The following is an 8695-nucleotide window of genomic DNA, read 5'->3' as shown; positions in this document are numbered from 1 at the left end:
TCAAGTACTCGTGGGAGAAAAGTGCAAATGGAGGAACACGTCTTTGCTAGCGTGCTTACAGAGATGCAGCAGGCACACAGACATCGGCTAAGGAGTAAACGTCTGCGGTCCAGACTAATCATTTGGCGTTTGTTAACAGTGTGTACCCAAAACACACTTGGCTTGTAACTCCTTGGGGAGGGAAAACATTCTTGGGCCCCCAGAGATGCATAGATATGGGGAAGATCACGATCGTGCTGCCCCTAACACTGACAGTCTCCTTTTATCATGAAAAGTTTTTACTCCATGGTATCAGAGGACCAAATACTAAGCCATCAGTGAATCTATTCTATTCTGGCCACATTTTGTTGTAGCCTAACTTGGGTCACTCAGTGATGATAAGATTGATGAAAAGCACTTTTTTTTTCCCCCGAGATAGAGTTTCTCTGTGTAGCTTTGGTGTCTTTCCTGGAACTCACTCGGTAGCCCAGGCTGGCCTTGAACTCACAGAGATCTGCCTGCCTCTGCCTCCTGAGTGCTGGGATTAAAGGCGTGCACCACCACCGCCAGGCTGGATGATAACTCTTAAGTGCAGCCATTTACCTTTATGGGGGTTGGGGATGTCTCATGAATGAGAATGGAATAATTAGTATGGGGAAGAACTGAAAGAAGAGATTGGATCTGATGTCCTGTGTGAGCTGCTGTACCCAGCTCTGGCTGAAAGCAGCTTCACTGTGTACACTTTAGTTATGGAAGCAATGCATTCTCATTATTACGTAAGACATTTGTATCAGTTTCCAGCAACTTGTGATCTGGAGATCAGCTTGTGGCATAGGTCCAGCAGAGAGAGGATGGCATCGTTCTATTTAGAGGGATGACGTGAATGAGGCTGACGAGAAATAGAGAACTGTGACAATACTTAGACAATAGTTAGGAGACCTTTATGCATGGTGAAGGCTGGGGCTAGGAAGCACTCTCAGACATTTAAAGTAGGATCATAGATTTACAATACACACTATGAATATGATAAAAACCAAAATAATGTTTAAACCACTTAGGCACTTGGCTTCTACAGGCTCACCCACTGATCTTGTGTGAGTGCTTGGCCTCATTTACCAAATATGCATATTTGAGCTATCAGTGGAGGATCTTAATGCTATAGCACACATTTTTTTAAACGTTCTTGATTTGAGCTGTTTTATTCTTTAAATGCAGGTATCCAGCAGCAACATTACGGTTTTCTGTGGTAGAGTTGTTTAACTCTGTGAAGCTGTGTTCTGTGCCTGTGTAAAACACCTGACGGTCTAATCAAGAACTGGCCAATAGCAAGGCAGGAGAAAGGATAAAGGGGGTTGGCAGGCAGAGAGACTATATAGAAGGAAAAATATGGAAAGAGGGATTGGAGATAAAGAATTGAAGTTGAGGGAGGAGGGGGGAATCTGTGGATAGTTTGTGGAGTGAACAGAAAATTTCTTAATAAAGAAAAATGAAAGAAAAAAAGATTTTTTAAATTAAAAAAAGAAGAATTGAAGTTGTTGATCAGACAGATGTCGGTCTGCCTACCATCTAGCTTTTCTATGGGCATGGCTGATTTTTCATGGATTAATTTTCGACAGAAACCCTTGAAGCTGCTAAAATTCTCCCCTCCCATAACCCCATAATTAAAACAAAGACAAACAGGGGAGTATGGAATCTGTGGTTTTAGGGAGTTGAAATGATAGGCATGGTAAAATAATTATAATTGTTTTTTTTTTCTGCAATACTATATTTGAGACAACTCCACTGTTTGGACCAAGCTTGTTACATAGTCTGGGATGGCATCAAACTTTCCACTCTCCTGCCTCAGCATCCCAAGTGCTGGGATTACAGGTGTGTACACCACACATGGCTCCTATAAAACCTTACACTGAAGTTTCAACGCAGTGAAATCTTTAAATGAAACACTGATATTTTCTTCTTTTGAAAAGTCATTATTTCACATTTTTGTGTAATGTAAAAAAATCAAAATCACCCCCCTGCATCCCTTCCCCACTCCACAAATAGAATGGTGATTACCAGGAGCTAGGGTGGTGGGTAGACAGTGAGATCTTGCTAAAAGTTTATAAAATAGGAAGAATAAATTCAGGGAATATATTACAACAATGTGGAAAAAACAATGTGCTGGATACTTAAAAACTGCTGAGAGAACATCCTTCCTGGAAGCACCTGTGGCCACTCTAAGTGGAGGCCCTTCCTAGGGGCTTGGTAATTTTTGGAGGAGACACATTGTTTTGGTTTTTTAGTTGCTTTTTGTTTCTGTGCTGACAGTTTTGCACCTTCAGTCAGTGTCTTGGTCTTCTTTCTTTCCCTTTCTCACCTTTCTCCTCTCCATGGAGGTGCTTGCAATGTTCAGAAGATTTATGTTTGATAAATCATAACAGGATTGGGGTGTCACTCCACAATCTTCCCCCTGAGAATCAGCTCCTGTCTGTAAAAATTGAAGGGTCGACACACCGATGCCCATGACCTGCCTCTGTCACCAAGTGTTGTGTGTCCCCTTGCACCTGTGAGCCCTAATCCAAGTCAGCTGCAGAGTGCTACCAGTTTCCACAGCTCTGCCACGTTTTGGCTCTCTGTGCACCCAAGGTGTCCTACCATGAGTCAACTCTTGCTCAGTCTCAACCTTTGCCATCTCTGTGGTGTGTTGTTTGAGAGTAGATTTTATATATTCTCATCAGAAAAAATGTAAGTGAAATAATGGATACATTATGTTCATTGGTCTATCTATAATATACATGTTGACACATGATAATTCACATACTATATATACACACACATATATATATACACACATATAATTTTTATTTGTCAACTAAAAGAAAAGAATAAAGAAAGGGAGGGAAGGAAGGGAAGAGTGAAGAAGGAAGGAGATGAGAAGAGTGAGGGAAAGAGAAGTTATTGGATGCAATTTCAAGTTTTTCTAAATGTAAACATTTTCACAAGTACACGAAAGCAATACTCGAGACAGTTTTCTGGCATTAATTATCCACCATATCTGTTTTATTGTGTTTCCTACATTACGTATTTTCTTTTTTAATTCTAGTTATTCTTTATTTTCAGAATGTCTCACATGTTTAGGATGAAATATCATATCCACCCCCATTTCACCCATCCCTCTGCCCTTCAGTAATGTTTCCATGAGAGGAACTAGAGTTTGACATATCATGAGTTTAAGAATAAAAGAACATATTGTCATCGTGAGTTAATAGTATTCTCCAGTAATTGTGGTCAAAATGACCTGGGATTGAACATGAAGAAGCCAGTGTCAGACTACATAGAGCTTGAGTCTCTCTAAACAGCCCTGGGGTCAACCAGACCAACAAGTATCCATGTTTCCCATGACCTAGCTTTTGTTTAAGTTGCAAACTTAGAAGAAATGAGATAACACCACATCCTGCCACACTGCAAAACAATCACAACCCAAAAGAATAAGAAAGAGGCCATTTGAACAAGATAGTCTTTATTGTCAAGGAAGGAAATACAGTGTATGGAGGCGGTTAAGACTGCCTATTTATTATGTCACCTTGTAAACGATGGTGCCTCCGTGGTAAGGAGTATAGTGGCCTTCAGAAACTTTAAGGAAATAATTTTTCTATCCCTTCTATCACTCCCTCTGTCTTGCCCCATCTCCCATTAATCACAGCAGAAGACACTTCTTCTCAGTCTTTCTTAGTGCATACGAGAGTTTTGTGATGGATGCCAACTATGTAGAAAGGGGTAGGAAGATGTCTGAGAATTTGAGACTATAGCATACCCTTCTCCAAGATGGAGATTTTGTGGAAAGTAAACAAAGAAAGAAAGTCAAGGCATCTTAGGAATATAACTAATATGTGCAAAATTAAAACACAGGGTAGGACATTAGGGTCTATTAAAGCTGAATCAGTATAATCTCATAATAGCATGTTGTTTCTGACTGAAATTGCATCAAATTTATGTATAAATTTGCAGAAGAATTTATACTTTTATTATATCCCAAGAATATAGTGTAGATCTTTTTGTTTCTTCTCTTTATTCAATTTTATGGAATTCAATAGACTTTGTCTTTTTTCCATCTAGAATTGTTAACTGCATTCTTAGGCATTTTTCTTTCCAATTTCCATTTCCCAGTGACAATTTTGTTTTTTTAAATATAGTCATGGCTTTGACATGCAGTTCTCTTTCATGAATGCCTATAATTGGAAGATTTGGTCCTTCACAGTGTCCCAAAGTTACGGAATGTATCTTTCCTGTGTTTAAATTTTTTGATTTTTTTTTTTTCCGAGACAGGGTTTCTCTGTGTAGCTTTGCGCCTTTCCTGGGACTCACTTGGTAGCCCAGGCTGGCCTCAAACTCACAGAGATCTGCCTGGCTCTGCCTCCCGAGTGCTGGGATTAAAGACGTGCGCCACCACCGCCCGGCTCTTTTCAATATTTTGATCTCTTTAGTTTTCAGTCATAAATTATCTTCATAATTTTATTCAACCATATGTATGTTTATATTTTCTTGGGTATCACTCAGGTATTTATTGTTATCCTTTCTAAGCCCATTAAGGTGTTTGTTGATGTTTTTCCAAAATTCCTTGAGTTCTTTGATGAAGTTTGTGATGGTTCTTTTAAATTCTGTGTCCTGGGAATCATCTGGGTAATTCTCACTGGAGAATATTTCTAAAGGACTAGTGAGTATTTTATGGGGAGTAGGTATGATTATAATGTCTTGGCTTTTCATGTTGTTTGTGTTTTTACAATGTGATCTGGGCGTGTGAATGTCTTGCATCGGTTGTGTGTCTGTTGTGAGAGTCTATTCTGCCTTAAGCTGGGCCAATACAGGAATGGCATGTCTAGATCTGTCAGGCAAGATTCTGGGGAAGCTTACTAGGCAAATCAGATATACGAGCTGTGTGGTCAGAAGTAGGGCTGAGTGGGGTGAAGGCTTGAACTAACCTGGTTCTGAAGAACTAATGAGTCCACATTATTTTTGAGACAAGGTTTCTCCTTGAACCTGGAGATGATTGATTTGGCAGGAGTACCTAGCCAGGGATCTCTGAGGGACCCCCCTGTCCCCTCTCTCCAGTGCTAGGATTGCAGGCACTGTGCCGCCATGTCTGGAATTCCATGTGGGTTACTGAACATTTGTGTGCCAAGCACTTTGCTGACTGAATGATTTCCCCAGTCTCCCACCCTCAATGTCTACTTTAAATAGAATAAGCATAGTAAAGTGCTGAAATAAGGTTTTGAATATAATCATTTTGACCAAAGTGCCATAGGATGAGGATGCAGCTGAAGATACCTGTGTGAGGCTTTTGGTACTTAAACCACATTCCTTTCGTTGGAGAAAACACCAGACTTTGAAGATGCTTTTCTCTTTAGAAGAGAGAAGTTGAACAGTTTGTGTTCTCAGCATCAAGATGTTTTTGTGCTTATATATGAAGCATCTAGGAGTGCAGCCAAGAGATCCTTGCCTCTGTGGAAGACTTCTATTTAATTTTGACTTGGCAAATGTTTTGATTTGGAAAAACAGCTCGGGGACTCTTGGGCCAATGTGAATGTGTATCCTTTGTCTTGTCTGATCCTGTCTTTCATTCATGTCTTCAGAAATATAAATATGGCATGTGTTAGCTAGTAACTCACCACATTGCCCTCTTTCATTGAAGAGAACAAGCAATGGCTTTAAAACTGTAAAGGCATGACGTTACAGAGAGGCAGAGATGTTGAAGGGTCAGGGGTTTGAGAAGGGAGGAGGTCTAAAGGAATATTTTAAAAATAAAAACACAATCACCAAGCAGGGCTGCTGGAAAAAGCTGTTTCTTTGCTTCCAGAATTACTGAGTCAGAAGACTGAGGTGAGAAGGTTACATGCTTTTATGAGGAGAGGGGAGAGAATGAATCAGTTTTCAAGCCCACGGTGTAGATTTGTTACTGATAGGAAACAAATCATACCCTTTCCGTTTTATGATGAAATACTATATATCTGGAAACTGAAATAGAAGTCAGAGTTCAGCTGCTGCCTAGATTAAATGGACCTAGCAGATATCTGCCGAATAGTACACCCAACACGTGTAATGAATACACCCACCTCTGTGCCACGTGGAACATTCTTCAGGAGAGATCAGATGCAGGGCCACAAAACAGGTCTCAGCAATTCACAGAACACTGAAGCCATCTTGAATATCTTTTCTGACTGCAGTGAAATAAAACCAGAAGTCAATAAAAGAGAGACTGAGGAGAGGAGAGATCAACTGGACGAAGGAAGGGTTTTCAAAGTATACTTCCTATTAGAGTTAATACCCAAAACATATAGAAGATTTAAAAAAAAACCCTATCAATAGCATTGAAAAGAACCTTTTTAAAACAGGTAATTAAAACTTCCTAAAACAGGACAGACAGTGGCAAACAGATACATGAAAAAATGCCAACGATCACTAATTACCAGGAAAATGAAAGTGTAAACCCCAGTGAAAGATCATGTCACTCTGGTAAGAATGACTGCTTAAAAAATGAGACAAAAGATAAATTCTGGCAATAATGTTGAGAAAAGAGAGGATTAGAATGCAAGGCAGTACTCTTTATGGAAAAGAATAAAAATGCTTTAAAAATGAACATTGGGCTATCACAGATATCCAAAGAAAATGAAGTCAGAATATCAATTTCAACAGTATTCACAATAGCCAATAAACAAAATAACCCGACTCTCAATGTCAGCTGATAAGTAGACAAAGAAAATTCAATACATATAAATAATAGAATACTATTTATCCACAGAGAGAATGAAGTCCTGTCATTTGGGACAGGAGTATGCTAAGTCAAATAAGCCAGGGACAGGAAGACAAGTACCACATGATCTCATTTGTGGTTGGAATTTTAAAAAGTTGACCCTCACAGGAATTAAGAGCAAAATGGAGGCTACTAGAGGAATGATAGATGGTGACTAGGAGAAGTGGAATGTGTTCTGAGCCATAGTGGTATAAGAGTAAGAAACTATGAGTTGCCTTTGGACATTAGAGTTTTCAACAGCATACCATATGTTTTAAAATGCCTTCAAATGTTTTTACTATTAAATGATAAATGTTTGAGGACACCCACATTTAACTTCATTTAAACATCACACAGCATATGCATATATTGAAATATCACATGATGCTCTATGAAGATGTACAATTTTTATCTTTTTATGCATTAGTAAAATAAATTTAAAAGCAAAACATTCAGGTACAACTTGAGGTGAATTAAGTGTCTCTGAAATGGGCCATGTACTTTCTATGTCAACATCTTCAAAGTCCTCCAGGTAATTGTCATGTGCATCTAGGATTGAGAACCACTGACCTACCCCAACTACACCTTGAGAGACACAATTTGCCCAACTGTCTTGGAAGTCCTTCAGGTGTTATGTTGCAGATCTTGACCTCAGAATCCCCTGGTCATATAACTGGCCACATAAGGGCTGGGTAGCTTATGCCAGCTGCTAAACATCGGGCCAGGCTCACACGCACAACTCTGATGAGTGCTCATTCTGACAAGAACCTTGTCACAAAAACGTGTTATTTATTTCCTGAGACTTATCAAAGGCAATGATTTTATGAATTAGATGGTGATCATTTTTCCTTTGACCAACTAATGTGATATATTAATTTCTTTTAATGAAATACTTCTCGCATTTCTGGGATAAAACCAACCATGTCATCATATATCAGTCTCCTGACATAAAGCTAGACTTAATTTCTCTGAATTAGTTTACATCGTAATGTGATTATTTGGGGAAAAACTTGACAGACTCATTAATAACATTGTCAATTTCTGTGGAGATCACTTTCAAAGTTACAAGGTGTCATAGGTAGAGAGCAAACAGGCAGTTGGTGTATCCTGTGAAACAGTTTATTTCCTCTGTTAGAGCTATTAAATCACCTTTTATTAAAATGTTTGTTTTGTGAATAAAATACTGAAACCACGAGGAAATCAAAACTAAAACATTTCTACTTCAGCTCCAGGCTTTCATTCAGCAGGGTGGGATCTGATTAATTTCTCTTATCTGCTCCATGTCATTCCTCCTGTCCCTATTTTTGCCCTCTGTCCTGTGAGCACCTGCACTCACTTATGGGCCTAAGGCCACCTGATGTGACCACAAGGACTTAAATCAGGCTGGTTGGAAGGGCCACAGCACACGTGAGGCCATGACAATTTTACTGAGAGCAATCGGACTTCTGTTAGTTTGATCAGAAACAGAATATAATGGCAATTGCCAGGATCAATACCATTGTAGTTTCTAGGATACAGTGAAATTTGCAAGCCATACAGGGTACACAAGATTAATGTCTAAGACCAATTATTCTGTCAAGTTTCCATGCTTCCTTGACTCCTAGGGGAACATACAGAGAAATACAAAGTGACCTAAATGCTTCACTGCCTGAGGGAATGCATCATTCTCTCAGGAACTGGAAGACATTGTGCCCCAGGAGCCATGAATTCTAACCTGCAAAACCTATGACACAAGCTTCTCAAGGAAGCTAGGTCAAGACAACTCCATGGTTCCCTGCACTATCCTAGGATTATGATCCCTCTAGATTCATAAGACATGGGCACATGAAATGAAATCATGCTGATGGGGGAAATAATGGCAAGGAAGTTGCTTGGTGTAGAGTTTCCACAAACCTTCAATTTCTAAAAAAAAAAAAAAAAAATCAATGTCTTCAAAACATTCATAAAGCG

This window comes from Peromyscus leucopus, chromosome 12, assembly GCF_004664715.2.
Source record: "Peromyscus leucopus breed LL Stock chromosome 12, UCI_PerLeu_2.1, whole genome shotgun sequence".
Taxonomy (NCBI): Eukaryota; Metazoa; Chordata; class Mammalia; order Rodentia; family Cricetidae; genus Peromyscus; species Peromyscus leucopus.
This window is presented reverse-complemented; position numbering follows the sequence as displayed.